This window comes from Simochromis diagramma, unplaced genomic scaffold, assembly GCF_900408965.1.
Source record: "Simochromis diagramma unplaced genomic scaffold, fSimDia1.1 OVJJ01000483.1, whole genome shotgun sequence".
NCBI lineage: Eukaryota > Metazoa > Chordata > Actinopteri > Cichliformes > Cichlidae > Simochromis > Simochromis diagramma.
The window spans coordinates 5,762,663-5,785,429 of NW_024386835.1; the positions used below are offsets into that span (position 1 = coordinate 5,762,663).

The 22,767-nt window shown below is 41.0% G+C and overlaps 1 protein-coding gene across 5 annotated transcripts in view; it reads left to right on the forward strand.

The window, feature by feature from the left end:
- The first annotated feature begins 691 nt into the window (after positions 1-691).
- dlgap4b (discs, large (Drosophila) homolog-associated protein 4b) overlaps positions 692-22,767 on the forward strand; it is a 125,693-nt gene continuing 103,617 nt past the window's right edge. For all 5 annotated transcript variants that reach the window (XM_040029011.1, XM_040029010.1, XM_040029014.1 and 2 more), the window contains exon 1: positions 692-1,114. The gene's annotated coding sequence lies outside the window, so the exon portion shown is untranslated. The remainder of the gene's footprint in view (positions 1,115-22,767) is intronic.

Sequence of the window (22,767 nt, forward strand, 5' to 3'; positions counted from 1 at the left end):
AACATCTATCTCGCAGAAAGGGACTCAGTAAATATGTTGATTTCTTTTGTCAGAGAAAAGCTCAACTGAAAAAGCTTTTGCATTATCATATAAGAGACGACAGGTTTCTAACGTGCATTTTTGAATGTTTTTGTTGTTGTTGTTGGGGGCCACTGGTATCTATTTATGGTTTGAAACCACAAACTGCTTAAATCTGTCTGTGAGCGGTTTTGTCACATTTCAATTGGGGGATATTTCAGTTTACAGTAGTTGCTGGATGATTCTGAAAATCGGCATTTTTATTGTTAGCTCATTGTAATATTAATAATTCAAAACACTCACACATACTATTGATGAACAGTAAATAGCCATAGAGTTTACATTTTCCTATCATGATTACCTTTCTATCCCAGCTGGAGTTTACAGATAAAGCCGAAAGCTGAATTTTTTTTTTGCAGATGATTTTAACTGTGAAAAATGTCGAATCCAGTGTTTTTAGCTAGACTCGTGATTTGGATATAACGCTCAATAAGTCCATTATGGTAGTTAGTTAAGAGTCATCTTTGCAGATGGTTTTCATGGTGATGGATTACACAACTCCGGATTAAAGCCTTTTGCTAACTGAGAAGTCAATAGCTCACTTATGCCTCTCTCCCTCTCCCCCCTCTCTCTCTCTTTGGAGTTTGTTGGTTGGTTGCAGCAGCGTCTCAGTCTCTCTCCTCGCTTGCCTGACAGACAGAGGCAGTCCTCCTCTCCTTCTTCTCACCTGCCTGTGTGTCTCTTTGTTCATGTGCCTGTCTGTCGTCTTTAAGCTTAGAAATATAGAGTGAACACAGAGCTCGGTAATGGAGACCACGGTGGACCGGCGTTCCCGCTTTTACCCCCGCGAGAGGCACACAAACTCACCGGACAAATAAGGCGTCAAAGGACGGCACGCCGGGTTTCAGCGGAAAGCGCCTGTCACTGCTATTTACCACAGCGGCGCTCGCAAGTGTGATCTCCTTCATCCTCCTCCTCTTCCTCGCTGTCAGCTCGTCTTGAAAAACAGATGCCCTGCACGGGAAGTTACGGACTAAACACGGATACATTCTCCAAGTCGTCTTCTCCAATTTCCCAGAAGCGCTCTCACCCGAAGGTAAAAAAAATAATAATCATTTTTTTAAAAACCCAAAACGGCTCCACAGAGACTAAAACTGTTGATTTACTTGTTGTTGTTTGTGTCTAGGAGCCCACATATCGCCCACTGAATTTCTCTGTGTTTTACATGTTAAGTCAAATCTGTTAGACAGGAGTGAACATTTCGTCCAAAGTGGGTGGGAAGGTGACTCATGCTGATTCAAAACGCTGTTTTTTGGTTTTTTCCTTTTTTTGGAGCCAGTATTTACACTGCGCCTTTGCGGGTTTAGAAGACATAACAGGCTAAAGGCTATTTCTTGAAAATTCACAGGCGCCCTCATATGATTTGGGGGCTTGCTGGTTTCTGTGTGGTTAAATAAAACAACATGGGGCTGTGGGATGTTTTGATGTGTGCCTGAAATGATTGATGCAGTTCCTCCTCCACAGCTTTCTCAGTGTGATTTTTTGGACAGGCACAGAAGTGCTTATTGGGGGTTTGGACTCTGACATTTGACGAGTGGTTAACTATGTTGTAATAATCTGCAGGATTTGTTCACATTTTGTGTATGGAAATGAATAGAAATATAGCATACAACTGAGATAGTTGTAAAGTCTGAGAGCTCATCTTTAACAGTTCCTTCTTACAAGCAGTTAAAAGCGTGATTATGGTTTCTCCTTTAAAAATAATCATATTCATGCTATAATTGGGTCATACTTATAATAAGAGCCTTGCTGGAAATATAATGTATTCACAAGTTTTTTGTCACACATTGCCTATCAAAATCATGAATCTTTTCTCCAGCAGCTTCTACAGAACCTGAAACGCCCGACTGTCCCTTAATCTTGATGTTCATTTATCAAGTTTTGTGTGTGTTGGTGACAGCCACCTGCTCCATGGCTACTGGGAGCCATACATTTCATGAAATATTAGTTTTTATGTAAATGCTTGTACTGTTTCAAGTGCTAAAAAATGAAGAATGGCTAATTCAGAGATAATGATTTAGCACAGACTCCCAAGTTCCATATTTACAAGGTCAATTACTCCACAAACTCAAATGAATCACCCATCCGACTGAGCTGAACAGTCCCTTTTCCCACAGCATTGCTGAGTAGAGCCAGCTCATCATACTGAGGATAGGGACGATGTTTTCAGCAAAAGGAATCCGCAACTAAAGACTTTGGCAACCTGCAACCTGAGTGGCATAAACAGTAAGAAGAATATGGCAGTCTCTATTTGGCACCTTAAAAAAGGAGCAGCACTGTCAACTGATTCAGAGCCAGCTGTGCTCAGCCAGTAATCAAGATTTTTAATTCAATCAAATTAACTCCGGTGTGGCTGTCCTGCACGCGTAACACGACGACATGAGACAACTTGTAGCGACACGTTGTGCGGCAGCATGCTTTGATCCTTTACTAGGTTGCGGTGTCTTTTATTCCATCAAATTAACAGTGGATTTAGGTCTAGCTACCCTTTTAGTACAGCTTTTTGAGTGACCTGAAAAGCAGCCTAACTGCTGCGTTAGTGGCCTCAATTTGCTTCAACTGTAATAAAAAAAAATAGTAGGCCATGCTAACTCATAGCCATTTATGTCTATCTTCCCTCTCTTGTTCTCTCGCTCATTCTCATCCACTTTCACACACACACACACACACACACACACACACACACACACACACACACACACACACACACACACACTATCCCCACCACCATCACGACCCCCACTAGTATGCACTCACTCAAACTGTGTCTCATCGCATCTCATCACTCTCAGCAGCACTCTGCCCACCCCCCTCGCTTGTCTCCATCACACATGCACGCACATGCACACATGCACAGAGAGAAGCATACCAGCCCTCAGCCATGTTGTTTCATTATCCACTTACCTCACATGTGCTTTAACATGCGTCAAAGCGCCTTTTTTCATGTCATTTATTGATAACCCTGCACTTATTCTGGAGTCGTTGGGGGGGGTTATCTTTGCGAGAACCTTTTGACCTCAAAAACAAGATAATTAATGTCACATATTGTATGGATGGAAACAGTGGGCACCAGAATAGGATTTCCACACCCTGGTGGTATTTCAAGGGCAGGTCGTTTCTAGCTTTGCTTTAGAAGGATGCAGCGGTGTATGGCTTAGGGCCATTTAATATGTATAGAACAGTCCTGTATTAAATATCTGCTCGGTCAGGGGGGCCAGATTACACCATATTGCATCAATGGAGTGATGATGGCAAAAAAATCTTTTCCTTTTTGGGTTTCTGCAGAGAGCCGTGAGGGACCTGTGACTTGTTGAACGTGTGGGCTCGGGGATGATTAATATTAAAATGGAAGTTTTAATGTTAGCGCAGTAAATATGAATTATTATGTTGACTTCCTAGAGGAAGAGTTCAGGACATAAAGCTGATGTCACTGCTGCTGAAGTTCAAGGATGGCAACGTAAAAGGAAGTCTGGTTCGCAAATCAACAGACTCTCACGCTGTAGGAACAGCTAAAGCAGCGGGAGTCTATATTTAAATGGCCTCACTGGAGAGATAAGATGTCGTCATTCCTCCCAGTTGGAAAAAGGGTCCTCAGAGGAAACCGAATCTCTTATATCTTGGTGTTCCTTTTTCTACTTGTTCCCAATAAACCTTTTTAGAAATAGATCACAGCTCTGCATCTATTTGCAACATTGTTTCGGGCTGTTTTGGATCAAGAGTGCGTTAGTGTTGGGGCGGTAACACACACACGCACACATTATTTCCTTGTTTACTTTCCGTAGCAGTTGGTATGTCGTAGCTGTAGTCAAAACTGATTAATCCACATGCTGAAAATCCCAAACAAACCTTTATGCTTATTGCCGGTCTGTTATTATCACACAAAAGATGCCTGTGAGATGTTAGATGACAAGCAACTTTCTTTTTTTATAATTTACTTGTGATGTCAGAAAACCGGATTATGCTTAACAAAGGCTCAAAGTCTCTATTAGTTAGGCCTGATTTGTTTAGAAAACTGCGGTGATACGCAGAAAAGATCATGGAAGTTTTGTTTGCTATTCAAATTGTCATTGTCTGCTGATTACAGAACACAGCATTCAAGAAACCAGAACTGTGTGTAATTTTAGACAATTATCATGTCGGTGTCAGCGCTACATTTTCTTGTTTTCTGTACTTTTTTTAAAAACTCTTATCTGCTAGACATTTAGATTTCAGCTGTTACAAACATACTCTCTCTAATTTAAACCAAAGACTTGGTTTTACTGCCTCTCTTTTTCCCCAGTGAAATCACAACACTGCACAAAGTAAGATACTTCTGACATCAATTAAAGCCTCCCCTACTTGTCCAAAATGCCGCGCTATCTACTCTAATTAAACCTTACGTCTCACTTCTCCAGAGGCACCAGGCTGAGGAATGAGTGCCAAAGCCCCTTTTCCACCTGCACTGGAGCTAATATCCATGCTAGCCAGGCTGCGGTGGGATAGTGGGGTTGGCACAAGTTCAGGCTGGCCAGGGGGAGCTACACCGCTCAGGCTGTTGTAATTCTGCACACAACATGATGAGCTACTATTGCTGGTGTGATGCCAGGAAAGGCCCATTAACTGAATGAAAAAAAAATCTGTTTTGTGCGACCAGTAGTCAAAGATTTTAGCATGAATTAGAACACTTTTTACAGCGAAGCATAGCACACATGATGTTTATTTTTCTTTCTACAGGAATCAACAAACCATGAGAAATGTATAAAGTTGTTTTAGGTCTTTGTATTAATAATTCCTGTGTTCAATAGGAATTATTTCCGTTTTTTCCATGTGATGATCAACATGTCTGAGAGACAGTCGGTTTTCTTTAAAGTGATCTGGTGACTGTAGCTGGTCACTGAGTGTGATTCTAAGTCTTTTGATCTGTGTTGTAATAATATTTCTGTTCTAGCTGTGTGAAATAATTTGCTGTGTCCCTCAGCCAAATGGAGAAGAGAGATATTTCTTAAAGACAGTCATCTATTACAAGTGTCAGTGGTGAACTATTTTTAGATTGTAATGCGTTAGCGTTACGCACCTCGAGAAGGAAAAATCACGAGGGAAAAGAAATCATTTGACGTTATTAAAGACAAAATAGTTAAGCATTCAAAATGTAATGGTAAAGTTACCTTTTCATTGAAAATATAATTAGATTTTAAAGGGTAAGATCTTTGAAAAAGTGCTAACCACTGGATTTTAGATAGCAAATGTTATTTTCACAAGCAGCCACCCACCCACCCAGCCGCTGCTCTTTTTCCAGAGAGCCACCTAATAACAAGGCTGTTCCACACTCAGGCCTGCATTAAGATGCAGACCCTTCTCTCTCCTGCTCTTTCTCAATGGCCTTAATCCTTTCCTCCTCTGTGCTATGAATGATAGCCTCAGCAACTAGTCTCCTGTCTCTGGCAGGCAAAGGCCCATTGCTTAACATAATGGTGAGAAAATGGCCGGAGTCAAAAGATGTGTCTTAGTGAGAGGAGGTCAGCCTTTCAGCTGCTTAGCTACAGTGTTTGGGGCAAACAGAGCTGGGAACCTGGGGTAAAGAAAGGTTTCCTGTTGCATTGTAGACACACATCCCCTTGTCTTATTTTTTTAGATTCGGAAATACAAGATTAGTAAGTACAGTACATAAGGTCAGGAAATTTGCTTATGCTGTGGTTGATCATTTCGTTTAGAATGCACAAAGCAAGCTCTGTCTTTAAATTCAGATCAGATTTTTGACTCTGAAGAATGTTTTCATGAGCAGCTCAGCAGTCGCGTCACACTAGTTCTGTTAATTGTAGCTTAATTCTATTAATATATATATATATATATATATATATATATATATTAGATATATAACACCCAGCACGCCCCTGCGGGCAGTTTATCCTTCAAGCTCGGGTCCTCTACCAGAGGCCTGGGAGCATGAGGGTCCTGCGCAGTATCTTAGCTGTTCCCAGGACTGCGCTCTTCTGGACAGAGATCTCTGATGTTATTCCCGGGATCTGCTGGAGCCACTCGCCTAGCTTGGGAGTCACCGCACCTAGTGCTTCGATTACCACGGGGACCACCGTTACCTTCACCCTCCACATCCTCTCGAGCTCTTCTCTGAGCCCTTGGCATTTCTCCAGCTTCTCGTGTTCCTTCTTCCTGATATTGCTGTCATTCGGAACCGCTACATCGATCACTACGGCTGTCTTCTTCTGTTTATCTACCACCACTATGTCCGGTTGGTTAGCCACCACCATTTTGTCCGTCTGTATCTGGAAGTCCCACAGGATCTTAGCTCGGTCATTCTCCACCACCCTTGGGGGCATCTCCCATTTTGACCTCGGGACTTCCAGGTTATACTCGGCACAGATGTTCCTGTACACTATGCCGGCCACTTGGTTATGGCGTTCCATGTATGCCTTGCCTGCTAGCATCTTGCACCCTGCTGTTATGTGCTGGATTGTCTCTGGGGCATCTTTACACAGCCTGCACCTGGGGTCTTGCCTGGTGTGATAGACCCCAGCCTCTATGGATCTTGTGCTCAGAGCTTGTTCTTGTGCTGCCATGATTAGTGCCTCTGTGCTGTCTTTCAGTCCAGCTTTGTCCAGCCACTGGTAGGATTTCTGGATATCAGCCACCTCCTCTATCTGCCGGTGGTACATACCGTGAAGGGGCCTGTCTTTCCATGATGGTTCCTCGTCTCCCTCCTCTTTCTTGGGTTTCTGCTGCCTGAGGTATTCACTGAGCACTCGGTCAGTTGGGGCCATCTTCCCAATGTATTCTTGGATGTTCGTTGTCTCATCCTGGACTGTGGCGCTGACACTCACCAGTCCCCGGCCCCCTTCCTTCCACTTAGCGTACAGCCTCAGGGTGCTGGACTTGGGGTGAAACCCTCCATGCATGGTAAGGAGCTTTCTTGTCTTTATGTCAGTGGCTTCTATCTCCTCCTTTGGACAGCCTATTACCCCAGCAGGGTACCTGATCACGGGCAGGGCGTACGTGTTGATGGCCCGGATCTTGTTCTTACCATTCAGCTGACTCCTCAGGACTTGGGTGTCTCTCGTTAACTAGCAGCTGGTTCATTTGTGCTGCCAGACGCTCGTGGAGTGCAGTCAGCTTCTTTAGCCAGTAGGCGTGAACCATGTCGGGCCCTGGTGCTGTCCAACTCTTCATACTGGAGACCCTTTCTTGGATATCTGCCACTGTGATGGTTACTGGACCCTGTTCAGGGAGGTCGCTGTGGTCTGCCCTCAGATCCACTAGCCACTGAGCATTGCCGTTATGGGTTGCGTCCTTCTCCCATATGCTCTTCCAGTATTGCTCGGTCTCCAGCCTTGGTGGTGCTGTTCTCTTATTATTATTGTTCCCTTGCCACTGAGAGTACACCTTTGCTGGTTCTGTGGAGAACAGCTGGTTTATTCTCCTGCCTTCTATCTCTCTGGTGTACCTCCTCAAGCGGCTGGCCAAGGCTGTGAGTCTTTGCTTGGCAGTTTCCAAGGCCTCAGGTATGGACAGCTTGCTGTATTTCTTATGCACCTTCTTTGTCGCACCTTTCTGCAACTCCGTTAGTTGGCTAACCTCCCTCCGTGCTACTTTGATCTTGCCCTCTAGCCTCCTTCTCCATGGAGGGTACTGCCCCTTGTGGCTGTTCAACTTGTAGCCAAGCATCTCACTGATCACTGCTGCCGTATTGTAGATCAGCTTGTTAGTGTCGGTAATCGTGGTTGTAGGTATTGTCCGTAGTGCTGCATTAACATCATCTAGCAGACCTTCTGAGGGTACTTCACGTAATCTTGGTAACCGGCTGCAGGGGATCCAGGTTTCAAACTTGGCCATGATCCTATCTTTCAGGTCAGTTCCTCTCGCACTCAACTATCCTTCTCCTATCGCACTTGGGGCTATGTACCCAATCTCGGGTGGGGGTGATGATATCTCCCCCCTGACCTGGCGTCCTGACTCCTCCTTGCCGTAGCATTTGTGTTGTACCTCGTCAATCTCTAGCTGTGAGAGCAGTCCCTTCTTTCGAATGTTGGAACACTGAGCTACTAGTTGTTTCGCCGTCATTGTGGATGTTGGGTATCGAAGAATCCATAGGTCTATATATATATATATATATATATATATATATATATATATATATATATATATTAGGGGTGCAACGATATTCGTATCGATATTGAACCGTTCGATACAGTGCTTTCGGTTCGGTACGCATATGTATCGAACAATACAACATTTGTAATTTATTTTATCAACTTTCCTTCTGACGATGCTGTCTGTGTTGAGCGCTCAGTGAATCTGCGTTCGACTACTCCGCCTAGGCTGCACTGTCGAGCGCAGATCCACTGAGCGCTCAACACAGACAGCATAGTCAGAAGGAAGAGTGCAGGGCAAGCTAGCAAGACAGAAGTTAAGCTCTCCTTGCAACATGGACCTCATTCAGATCTGGCGTTTGGAATTATTTTGGTTTTCATGTGACGTATGACCCTGAAGGTAAGCGAGTCATGGACTAAAGTAAAACAGTATGTTGGATGTACCATGCAATGCTCAATTACATGGGTGGGAACTAGTCTGTTAGCGCAGTTAGCTCGTTAACGTGTTGGCCGTCTAGCCCCATGCACGGGGCGATCGGCGGTAGCTCGTTAACGGAGATTTGCCGTGTTGTGGCGTTAAGGTCATTTCAGCGAGATTAACCTGAAAGCACTAGTGGGAACACAACGAATATGACTGCACATTTACGCCGACATCATCCTAGTGCAAAGACAAAAACAACAAGCATGCTACTAACTTTAGCCGAGTCATTTAGACAGCTGTTAGCACATGATTCTCCTTATGGGGACCTGATATGTTTAATATGCTGCTGAGAATATAGCCCAGAAGAAGCGGATAGTATAGCTTTTATTTTGGAAAGAGACATTTCTCTGTAATAAACTCTCTTTTCCAAAGATGAGTGATTCTTCAATCAGATACAGGGCTTGCAATATCGCTAGCCCGACGTCCTGGAGCTAGCGATTTTTTCAGTCGGGCTACCAAAATCTATCTCTTCCCTGCCCGTCGGGCTATTGTAGGAAGGAAAAATATATGTCAATGCTTTTGCATTCTTTCAGAAATGTAGCTGGGTAATTATGTCATTGGCATCGGTGAGCCACTGTCAATATGTGACATATTGAAATCGCGTTTGAATTTGCGCTTGTTTTTTTGCTTTCACTTTGCAGTCGCGCAAACTGTGTATAGAGAGCGACAGCACTGATCTGTGAGTGATGATAATTTGTGCACCAATTCTTCTGACATCGTCTTATTAATCGTTAGCTTACTATGCAAACATGACAAGTGAAATCTCCCGCAGCTTAAACATGTGAGAGGTTGATCGCGCAGAGAATCGCTGAGCTTATGTGAGTGCGTGTGTAAAACCAGCAGCATATATATTCAACCTGTTCTCACTCCCAAAGCGTAACATTTTACGCTAGGTGACAAATCGTCACCATATTACGTTTTCGGCTACCCACCACGTTCCTAAATGACGACCTCGGAAAAAAGAGAAAATATGAGAACCGTCTGGACTGAATCTACACATGTTCGCTCTTTTTCTTCAAATCGCTTAGAAACACGCTATTTAACATCATTATAGTCCTGGTTAAGGTCAGGAATAAGGTTATGGTCAGGGCTAGGGATAAGGTTAGGTTTAGGGCTGGAATATAGGGCTGGAACGTCTACTACCGCGGGAGCGTCATTGCACTGGATTCCAGCCTTAACCCGCCGCGTACCATGAGAACGCCGAAGGTCTCCTTTCACGTTCCTCGGGAACGCCGCGGGACGTGACAAAACGTCGACATGTTACGCCTCGGGAGTGAGAACGCTCTGATATATTTTAGTTCTGCTGAGCCAAATAAGACAGGTCAGGGTGAAGAAGTGACAGCCAAAGAAAAGCTTACCACAAAACGGAGAAGTTATGACAAATCAGACTATAAGGCAAAAAGAAAGTGCAGCTTTATGGTTTCATGGACAAAATAATTTCTGTGGCTGCAATATGACGAGCTAAATAACCAGGGCTGCACATAAGTGGTCCGCAGGTGCGCATTCGCTGTCAAAATAAAAAAACACGCACAAGGGTTAGGGTTAAATTTAAAAACTGTACCTTTGAGTTAAAATATATATTTATAATTTTAATAAATGACAAATTAAAAAGGCATGAACATTTTTTTGTATCGAAAAAATATCGAACCGTGACACCAAAGTATCGAACCGAACCGTGAATTTTGTGTATCGTTGCACCCCTAATATATATATATATATATATATATACTGGTAATATAACCAATATTAGCTATTTGCTAATATATCTATATTTATAGTTGCTTATAAATGAAATTTAAAAAGTATATTAAAGACAAGAAACACCCTTCAACTATGCACTGAGGTTTGTTGTTCTTACAGTTTGTCCACCAGAGGGCTCTCTGGAACCTCCCTGTTGCAACATGTGTTTGTAACGCCACAAAACAACAACCAGCTTGTCATATAATCTTAGTAAAAACTAGTAAGTAATAACTACACACAAGCAATGCTAGAGAAATATTTTTGTGTATCTAAAGGATAAAAAATGTCAGTCACGATATTATATTTTTACATCACCAAACATCGATATCAGTATTGGTCTTAAAATTCTTATATAAAGCAGTTCCCCAATAAAAAGCCACACCTTACCCACTTTGAGCTGTTTGTTAGGATCTAAGTTATATTATTGTGATAGGAATAACACTGGTATATTTTATGTATATTTTATGTATATGTACGAGTAATGTTCTTCAGATATTACTCATGAAAATAAAGCAAATCAATGTTTCTAAAATTTATGTTAGAAATTAAACTTATTATGTTATAAAGAAACTTTTTTAAGACAACAGTACAGTTGTGGACAGAAGTCTACATACTCTCATTATAGGCATGATAATTTGGGTTGTTCAGTAATTTCTTTGATATCTTCTTTTCCAGAGTGGCATGATTGTTGGATGATTTTAGTGTATAAGTTTGAATATATTTTATTTTTAGTATACAGATACTCCTTTACAAATTCCACCCCAACCAGATGCTTTTGGGTTTTGGTCAATAAGCTTCCTGCACAATTCTAGCTGGATACTTGACTACTCTTCTTGACAGTTTGTTTAAATTAGTTGGTTTCTTGTGAATGTGTGGATGTGCAAATTTCAGTCTAGCCTAGAGATGTTAATTTTGGAGCGGTAGCTTCTTTCTTGATCGGCACCCTCTCTGTTCATAGCAATGTAAATGGTAAATGGCCTGTATTTGTATAGCACTTTACTTAGTCTCTAAGGACCCCAAAGCGCTTTACACTACATTCAGTCATTCACCCATTCACACACACACACACCCATTCACACACTGGTGATGGCAAGCTACATTGTAGCCACAGCTGCCCTGGGGCGCACTGACAGAGGCGAGGCTGCCGGACACTGGCGCCACCGGGCCCTCTGACCACCACCAGTAGGTAACGGGCGAAATGTCTTGCCCAAGGACACAACGACCGAGGCTGTCTGAGCCGGGGCTCGAACCAGCAACCTTCCGATTACAAGACGAACTGCCAACTCTTGAGCCACGATCGACCCAATGTAAAACTCACTTCACTGTGGACAGTGACACTGTCACACATTGAAAAATTAAATTAGAGAACAAAAGAACAAGCAGAGAGGCGGCCCACCTCTGTGTTCAATTTACTTGTTAAATCTACTCACGATGCCTGAGTAATCATCTCTCCCTGTCACTTACACATACAAAGACACACTCAAGTACATACAACGTGTAGAGAATGTTTAATATTGTCTGTGTTGGTTGTGCAATGCAGGTGGCTAACCATGAATGTGTTTTGCAGTTACACTCACTTTGTAACAAGAGTAAGGCACTGTGAATCGATAAGGGTACGATATCACATATTTCAAACATGCTTACAGAAACATGAAGCATGTATCTAACTCTCACAAAAAAAGCACACGCACACAGAACATTTGGTCTTTGATCACATTAATCGGGGCTTGATCTTAACACCCTCCAGTGATCGGTAACATGCTTTTTAAACTCTCTATCGCTCTTCTGCTGCTCTCCTGTAACTTCAGAAATAACCCGTCTCTTAGCACCAGATAGAGTTTTAATCATATACAGCAGATATCTGCAAGATTTCACCTTAATTAAACCACTGAGTTTATTTAAAAAATTAAAAAAAAAAAAACACTACGAGAAGTGAAATGGAATCCAAAAGCTGCATCAGTATCTGCTTTACCTGCATGGTTTCATCTGCGAAAGAAACTGGGTGATCTCTTTTTTTGAACTGGGATTGCCTTTCTTTTCTGTGGATGTAGTTGATGTACAGTAGTAGAGAGGAGCTTCTAGCTGTACACCGAGGTTCCTATTACTGCCCAAAAATGAAAACGAGATTTTGTTTAATACCTGAGAAAAGTGTACCTATTAATTAATGTCTAGAAGAGCTGATGGTATCAAATGGCCTGTAAATGGATCATCACTGGCTTGTGGCAAGGAAGTTGGTTATAAAAACATATCTAAGATTGTTTGGCAGCAAATTAAAGTGCATGGAATCCATGATGGATAATTGCATTGTTACAGTGGGCTGACTTTTTGCCACCATTTGTAAATTAACTAACACAGTGTGGCACAAATTAATGACGCTGAAAAGATTCAAGGAGCCAAGCGGCAGAAGAATATGGAGAACGCCTGGTTTTCCTCACTAATTGCCTGACATAATGCTAATTGAGCTGCACTCTGCTGCTGTTTCTGTTACACAAGACATGACTTATTAGTTGCCACATCACAACTGTTTATACCTAAAGAGGTTTTTCTGATTAGTTTATGCAGCTCTTGAGAGTGATTTAGGGTCTCATTTCCAAACTCAAACCAGAGTGTTTTTCCTAATGAGAGCTGGAAATGGTCAGGTTGATAATTATCTGGATTTGAAACGGTCTTATCCAACGAGGTGACTGATCGACTCATCTAGCTCGTTCGCACGAAAAGCAGTTGTCGATTAAAAAACGATCTTTCCAACCAGGATTGCGGCAGTACAACAATTAGCCAATCAGCACAATGGGCGGGATTAATACTGTTGTCAAGTTGTTGTTAAGAGTTCTCAATCTGTGATGCGCTACAGTAATAATTGCTTGCGTGTTTTGGGAAACCCCTGAGGCGTGTCTATTGACATGAAGGAAATGAAGGAACAAGCGGAACTGTTTTACTTCGTTCCACTCCACTCTTTAAACCCTTGCAAAACCTGTGTGCTGAGACGGTTATGCCTCAGTGTGTACTTAGAATAACATTAAATTCAGGGTTGATAGGCCGGGCTCAAGTGATTGGTTAGGAGAAATCAAACCCCCCGTCCTCCACGGATGTTGTTTTGAGTAGACGCAGGAGATGGAGGCAGAGTGTAATAAATTCTGTTTGGTAAAAGACAAGCTTAATAAAAATTTATTAAGTGCTTCTTTATAACATGCGATTGTTTATGTAGTCTAATCAATGTAGTCAATGCTGCTTGCATACTGAATAGATGGTATGTTGCAGTTTACATGAGCAATGTATTTGGACCAAAATGAACGAAATGTAATGAAATCCAACCTTACACCTGTTGTGTTCACTGCTCTTTTTTATTATTTTCACCTTTTGCTTTGATTCTTTATTCATTCTTTTTATGCTACATTATCTATGCATTCTTTTGGTCTGTTGTGACATTTCTTTCCTTCCTTGAATTTTTTAAGGCGCTTTAATACACCCAGTCTTTGAAATATAAATAAACCTGCCAGGCCAGTTGTTCTGGAGTAATTATTGGAGTCCTCTGCAGCAGAGACCTGCAGGTGACTCATAAAGGATATCACTGAGTGAGAAGAAAAACAGGAAAGCAGGAAAGGGAGAATAGTGCAGATAAATAGACAGGCACTGAAACTGCCAGGTTCAGAAGCCAGCTCTCAAAATAAAAAAACGAACGAACAAAGATGCGGCAGAAACTCTTGAGACACACACGTATACTTAATGGAGTGTATTAACAAATCTGCATATCAGGGCAATTTCCTTTAATCTGACACAACTGATGTCAGATTCATATTCAACAAGTCATTGTTTTCTCTCATTCTTTCCTGCAGTCACGTACAAGCACAATTTCTTTACTTTTCCAGCTGACGACATCTTTCAAAAGGCAGAATGCAAAAACAGATCATCGAGTTGTCTTTAAAAAAATGACAAGTTGCTATTTGGTCATCAGTTTGTTGTATTTATACATTTCTGCAGACTGCATGATATATTCGCACAAGAGATTTTCTCTTTGTCTGGCAATGTTTGTCTGTCTCTTGGTGCGCCACTGTACTAAATGTGCTAAATGCAGTAAACATAATTACTATTATACCATCTAAATCAAATTTTAGCATTGTCGTCATCCATCTTCACGTGTGCACTGCAGCCCTGAAATTTTATAGACATTTAACTCAGTTGATTGGGAAAAAGGTTTGTGCAATGTCCAACTGAGGCCATGTAACAGGGAGTGGTCTTTCTGTGTCATACTTCTGTGTGCTCTACCCATGCAGCAGCCATGCTTAAACCTAATGAAACGTTTCCTCTTAGAAAATGTCTGCAGCAGACACTCTCCTTATGTGTGCACTGCATACGAGAAAGGGCAGCTTCAGACAATTTCCCAGCGTGATTATCCCAACCATTATCAGTATGTTGGCATGCTGGTGTTAGTATTTAGGTTGAAGCACTGCTGCACCTAGGTATAACCTCACAGAGCTGTGGCTGTAGAGTCTAATGTAAATAGTTGCATTTAGCAGCCCTTATGCATCTGTTCTGAGTATTGAGGAAGACTAACAAGATGTTAGCAGCAGATCATTTAAGTCCTGGAAGCATTAATGGTTCAGACTTGTTTTTCTAGCCCATCCTTCAGTTCCTCAATTGGAGTCATCACTTTAAACTCTGTCACGTGCCGCAAACCATTGTTTAACAATGGTGGCTGTGTGGCACTGTGCATAAAACTTTAGAAAGAGCCAGTTAATATAAAGTGGAGTTTGTAGTTTGCAACAGCGACTAAATGGCTTATATCTGTCAGAGTAACAGCCACATGAATGCTAAAACCCAAGGTCTCTCTGCATAGCTTGCATACCTTCTTCCCACAGTGCATCCTGTTGGCATCTCGTCATGAGGTTAGAGAATACACACAGCTAACAACATCATTTCAGGTAAACATTATTCATCAGACCAGACCACCACTCTTTAATTCCTCCATGTTCCCACTACTCTTATACCCACTGTAGGCACTTTCAGTGATGGACAGGCGGCAGCATGGGCCTTCTGACAGGTCTGCAGCTGCAGCTGGGAATAACTACTCCACACAGGAAGCACCCTACAAGACCTGCCATGTTTACAATAGTCCAATTCAATACAATTGCAGTTGCTCAGTTCCTTGCCTGGACACTTAACTGTTTTTCCAGCAAGAACTCACTGTTTACTTGCTGCCTTATATATATCCTATCCCTTCAGGTGCCACTGTCAATAGATAGCTAATGTTCTAATGATAACCAGTATATATTTATTTATTTCTCAATACATCTAATTTGTCCTAATCATGTTTACATTACATGTTGCTCCTAACTAATCGTTGTCAAATAGACAGACAACTTTATATCTGTGATCAGTAAAAATGAACTGAGATGTTAGCTTGGCTCATGTATCATCCGAGCTTCACTTCTGCTTTTTTTATGATTTCGTTTTTTTAATACATCAGTCTGTTTTCAGACACACTGGACCCAGTGCATCCTCTTTAACCAGCTACAATAGAAAATATGATCACTTCTTTGAAAGCAATATCAAATGAAAACTTTGGCCTTCTAAATAACCTCAACCGTCATCAACCATGTAAAATAAGCTGAACTCTTAGTTTGTAACTTTAGCCATGCATCCCCTACTGCTAATCCAGTCATAGAGGATTAAGAAGGTTATCTATGCCATGGGTCATGGGTTAGTTTTGATCAAATGGCCTGAAGTGACCTGGCTTGTATGAGAAGAGTGGAGCTAATGTTATTTCATCTTTATTTTTCTTTTTTTGCTGCGTCACCGCGGGTCAGCACTGGGGAGCTAATTCACACTAACCCTTCTCCGTCACTCTCATGGGGCTGAGTCATTGATGACTTGTCAGTGCATTTGAGAAGTTGTGAAGGGAGCAATAAGCCCTCTTGGCACTACAGCACTAATCATATTACACTTTGTATTGCACCAACACCAGCAAGGATAAAGGCTCCCGATACAATATTTCTGTTAAGAAGCAATAAAGTATAATTGTGTTAAGAATCAGGTCTGTGTTGATGATTATGTAAGGTGTGCAGGCTATAGCTGTTTTTTCAATTTAGCAATTTCTGTACATTCTGGGAAGCTTTTCCGATGTGAGAAAAACTTGAATACACTGCATGAAAGCATTGTTTGCCCTTGACCTGAGTTGGACTTGTATTAAAGAGTGAAAGAGTTCAGACACATACCGACAAGATAAATGTTGTCAGTGACGCCAGACAAACTGCAACGAATTCAAAAATTGGATTACCAGCACACTGATGCCAGAGCCAGAGTTTTGTGATGGTTGATGCTGTATTCTAACTCTAACAGGCAAAGAAAAAAAAACATGCCCTTTACTTGATAGTTTGCTCTCCTCTCTAAGACGTTACCATAGCTTGTATCTTGGGATCTATTTGGTCTCTGGATGACTTTATTAGAGTTGATGCTCTGACTGATGCACCCATGGTGGAGGTTATTATGCTTTTATCAGTGAGTCATAAAAGGTACAAGCAAGTAATGAACAGCAGTACCACACAATAAAAGAGAAAACACTTTATAGACAAGTGCATTCGATATACGATCTCTTGGGCTCCGCCAGTGAACGCTCCACAATCACAACCTGGTTTTTAACTCTCGGATTCATCAACATCTGTGACTAACTAAAAAAAACTGTTTTGAAGACTGTGATTGTGTTATAATTGCATCATTTTCCACCCCAAAATATTTCATTTTATATCAGGTGGAAATTTATTTATCTGATTACCTACCCCCTACCAGCAACGGCATTAAGTAAATGACGGGAAAACACAAATTCACACTCAGTTTAGTTTATTTGTGATATTTCTTCCATCTAAGTGTGTGTAGACTAAAATAAATGTGCCGTACACGGTATTGACTCGTTGTCTATTTTATAAATAAGACGATACACACTGAATAGCATACTGAGAAGAAAGAATATTAGTGCTGAGTGTTTTGTTAACCTTAAAAGTACCGTCTGATCCAAACCTTGTGTCGTGTGGCAGCAATAATACACCCTGGTGTCTGTAATTTTAAATAGGCTTCATCACTGCGAGACAGAAGTTCATTTCAAAGGAGTGAATCACTGTGGTAATAATGTTTCCCTTAGTTCTACTGTGAATTGGTGACATTTCCAATATTACTGACATCTTGTCATGTCACTGTATTGTTTCCTGCCATCATATGAGTCACGGCGCCTTCATATTAAATGCCCATGACCTGATTCTTTATTTTCATGCTCTATGTGTCAACTTAGGCAGGCGTACCAGCTGCATAGCTGCATATAGCCAGCTTGTATCTGGCCTATTTAAGATAATGCCATTACTGAGCAGATTATAATGAAATCATATTTGACCAAGAGCATTTGTTCGTACAGTAAGATGAAAAGAAAAACAATCTCTCTAATAGAAATAATACATTACTGTAGTACTAGTGAGCTGTATGGTTGATGGTCTATGGCTGTCTTATCAGTATAATCTAACACTGTTATTTAACTCTGACAATGATATAAAAAGGAGCAAGAGGGAGGTTAGTGAAATTAGAGAAAATTACAAGCGTAAGGAGCATTTTCCTGTACAACAACACTTTGTGTGGTTAACTTAAATTTTTAGAATGAATAATGTGTTTTAAGACTTGAGGAGTCATATGAAACCAGAGTTATTTCAGTTGATCTTGAGAGGCTGCAAAAGTGTGTACAAAATATCAGTCCATTCAATAGTTTCTGAGACAAGAGCGCACTGACTGAAACAGGATGGTCATTGTTACCTCAGGACATGTCTCTTCCTCCTCCTGTGGTGGCAAGTACTTATCCTGAAGTATTTTTTGTGTAATACTGACCTACAGCGTGAGTCATGTTACTGGTTGCAGGAAAAAAAGGTGTAAGGATAAAATCTAACTTTGCAGTCTTGCTGCAAGAGTGAGTGAAGCATTACTGTAAAATTTTCAAAAGCAGTGATTAGTCATTATGGCCCTAAACTGTGGTCTAAACTCCTTCAATTACTGAAATGTGTGCTCATCTCATTTTATTATAATAATGCCAAAGTATAGCAGTGTGTACTGGAAGTCAATTTAATTACTAACTCATTAAAGCCTTAGAATTAGATTTGGAAAAACGAATCATGTACAGATGTTTGGGGATACAAATATCAGTTTGTAGTGGTAATACTTAGAAACATTAGGTCACATCACTGTTTCAAGATCAATGACACGAGTAGTAATTAGTTCTTGTAGACTTCTGGGCTTTAGTCCATTCTCTGACTTGTGTAACATCTCGTACGTCATGTTGTGTGACCAAGGTCACAGACAGAATTAACAGCAGAATTCGCTCTCTGTGACATTGCAAGTAAAGACATATACTTAGTGTGCTGAGCCATCTGGACAACCACTGTGTGTGTGTGTGTGTGTGTGTGTGTGTGTGTGTGTGTGTGTGTGTGTGTGTGTGTGTGTGTGTGTGTGTGTGTGTGTGTCAAAGAGGCAGTAAGAGAAGGTTGACCTTCACAAAGACAGCTCTGCACTTGTCCTGGGCTGTTAGCTGGTCGCATGAGCCCGTGCATATTTGATACAAAATCTCACTTGACCTCCTTTAAGGTGCAACAAAAAGCATGCTTTGTGAAACATCTCCTCAAGTGTGCATATTTAGATGTTTTTATGCCTAGCTTATGTGTTATTTACTCCAGCATAAGCGCTTAAATGACTAAACAAGCAAGAGGCCTTAAGTTCGTCGTGCCTTAAATAGGCCAACTGCTGACCTGATTGTCAGCCCTGCTGTTAATAGAAATAGGAGTGGTGCTTCTGTGGAGCTAAATGATGCTAAATGAAGAGGAAGTATATGTAAATGTACATGCTTCTAGGCTGTGCAGGCCGTTAAAATGGCCACACATGACCATTGCCTTTGTGAGCATGCACACACAAACAAAGACAAACAACTAGCCGTTTGGACATATTAATAAAAGTGACATGAGGTAAAAGCCCTGCTTGGTAATCTGTAGCCCCAGCAAAGGGACCGTTTTGTTAGGCAGAGACGGTGAAGTCTAGAGTGTGCTATGTTTATGTGAGTGGGAAGGACAGAGAAATGTTCGTGCATCCGTTTGTTGCGTCTTCTCACTAGTCAGTACCAATCAGGCTGATAGGATACTATCAAATGTGGATTATTTTAGAGTGGAAAGCTCTGATTTTTCCAAATCCAGGCTCTGTTCTGAGCAAGCTAATGCCAGGGTGCTATGAGGTCAGCTTCTGTCTCTTTTAATGCTGTTGCTTTTATTCTCTCTGCATTCTTTACCTCCTTTTCTTTTCCTCTTTCTTTGTCCCATCCCCCCCCTTCTTTCTCCCTCCCCTTGCAGAAACTGCCACTGTCCTTGTTTTTGACCTATATCATGACCTGGACAATGTCCTGACAACACAAGGAACCATCAGATTTTGTCCCTGTGCCAGCTTTAGCTCCACTCAGCCATGAGCCATCCTGGTTTAATATGTCTGGATTTCGTCATCGTTGACTCATAGCAAGACCAAATGTATTTTATAAACAAAGTGCTGGATCTTACATAGGCTTGATTTGTGTCATTATGCCTTCCAAAAATGCTAATGTTAATTTTAATAACTGACACGTCATCTTCAGTTATTTCAGTTTATTACTTAAGCATTTAAATATGGGGATAGGAGGATTATCACGGCACTGACAGTTGCTTAAGGGACTATATCATCTGGTAACACTGACGTGACTCATGCCATCAGAATCTGTTTTTCTTCTGCAGGATTTCATGCACTACTTTCTATTAATGCAGCCAAAGTATCTCGAGCATATGCTGCCATTCCTGGGAACGTTTATGTTAGATATGCAAGGAGAGAGAAGCGCCGTGAGATCCTCGACTGAAGCCGACTTACTTTTTAGCTCCTCCTGTCTCGTCTACTTGATCTCTTGCAGCAGATCACTTTGTTTTAATTTGAAAATAATTAAACAAAGAATAATCTCTCGAGAAGAAAAGTAACACAACAAAAGCAAACATCTGTCTAATAACAGCAGAAGAGGAAGCTCTGAACTTCTTGTGGTGACAGCTGCAACAGGATTAGTGAATCGCTGTGACAGCCTGACATCTGAACCCAAGGGTAGAGCTAGCTGGTAAAGTTATGCTGATAGTTGTTAGCGACTGGATTCTGACATTGCCTGTTGGTATTATTATAACTGTTTGTAGAGCAGTATCCATGCAAGAGCTTGTGTCATGGTTTTTATGATGAGGGTAGATTTAAGAAGGATTTCTGGTTAATCCTTTAGGGGTTGCCCATGCTGGGAGATAATAGCTCACTTCAGCTGTAGTGCTGACAGTACAGATGAAAGGTGGATATCTCCTCTGGTCACTGGATACTGATGTGTGGCAAAAACAATACCAGGAAGCGGTATTCTGGTACTTCAATAGAGAGAGGCTATTTAACTGTCAAGTTCTGATCCAATTCAAGTACAACAAACACAGAATATTTGAGATGTTTGTACATTGCATGAAATGTAAGGACCTAGCAACTGTGACCCACCTTCCCGTATGTGTTCTTCCATTAGTAAGCCTCAAATTTAGCATTTTGGCTGTCACAATCTTTGTTTATTGAAACCAGATGTTTTAATGATAGTTCGGAGCAGTCAGACTAGACTACAACTGGCTAGCTTGGTTTTCCTACCGATGTGTCCTTTTTTTTCCGTATTTTTAGGTGTGTTACTAATTTTGGCTTCTGTTAAATATCATCCTTTTACACCTCTGGTAATTAGAAGAAAGTGATATTTCAGGGATTGGGGGGAGGGTTAGAGAAAGCAGAAAAGAAACAGCTTGTTTCAGACAGAGGATAAAGCTGCATAAAGGGCCACCTGCTAATCACTCTAATACAGTTCTGGAATAAAATATAGAAGTTGAAAAGAACATAACAGTTCACCTTTAACGTCTGTGTTTCTGTGTGTCTCTGTTCTTTGCTGGATGACTGTTGCCCTGAAACATTTCAAAGATTTCAAGCATATAACATTTCAGATTATACAAAAAATAGCAAAGCTAATTCCAGTGAGGTGCTTTTAGTGCGCTCTACAAATTAGAAAAAAATCATCACGATCACTTTCCCCACCTTTGTCTAATCCTAAGTGTGCTAATGCAGAGTGTCAGCTGTAGCCCTTGCTAAAATTGTAATCAGATTGAACCAGATCCTTATCTGTGCAAAGAGTTCATTATCTGACCACTTGGTAACCTCTTAGCGACCAGAACCTTCTCTGAGCGCAGAGGTCACACACAGACTCATTCAGCTCATTAAAATAATGTGCCACTACTACATCTGGATTGTGCTGTAAGCTTGTGAGTCAGCTTCATCAAGCACTGACCTCATTTGGTGATTTATGATGGGTTATGTGTTTATTCAAAGATGTTGAGGTATAAATTTGGCTCAGGAACTTCCTTGTGGCAATGAGGCGCTGACATTTGGGAGTTTTTTTAAAAAGTGGCGTCCCGGCCCTGGATAAGCAGAAGAGGATGGATGGATGGATGGATGGATGGAATTTCATCTTAACATGTTAATATCTTAAATGATGTTACAATAAAGTATTAGTTTTGGTCAGCTGCAGTCACATTGCCACAGAGCACAGATATGATCCTTAAACTCACCACATATTTCTGTAACGGGAATTTAATGCAAGTGCCAAAATGAGGGTTTTGTCCTAAGACAGTTAATATCCCAGAGCGCAAAGCAAATTCACGATTATTATAATTTTGTGCTCCCCTGGCTCCATTTTGTTCTTTCCACGCTAATTTAGTTTGCTCTGTGTTTGCATAGTTTACACCTCCACCACAAATGTAGCGAAATATTCATGTGCCTGCAGTCAAAAACAGCTCCAGCAACAAGATGTGATTAATTTATATGTGCAGAATTTGAGTTTTAAATATTACATTTTTGTATGTTTTGTCCTTCTCTTTATGACTGTAATTTTATTATGGATGGCCATGTACTTTTTTATTTAGTGTTGCCATTAACACCGTGCTTGACTTGTGTATGTGTAATTAGCAGCTTGCTATCAGTATGTTTACTACAGTAAGCATGTATACTAGGATTGTCATCTTTTTATGACCATTAAGAGTATTTTTAAATGCTGATTACCTTATTTACCTATACAAATATTGTTTATTAATATTTGTTTTCCATCATAAAAAACGAATTAATCATACATGAATTTAATTAGGACAATTAATTAACTGTAAGGATTTAACACCGATAACTGGAGTTAAGAGATTACATTAAAGGTTGTCCACTGAGGGGCATAAAATAATTTGTCTGTTTTGGGAGAACAGTTGTCAATATTAATTATCTGTGAGGAATATTTTACTTCAACTTTTTTTATCCAGTGGT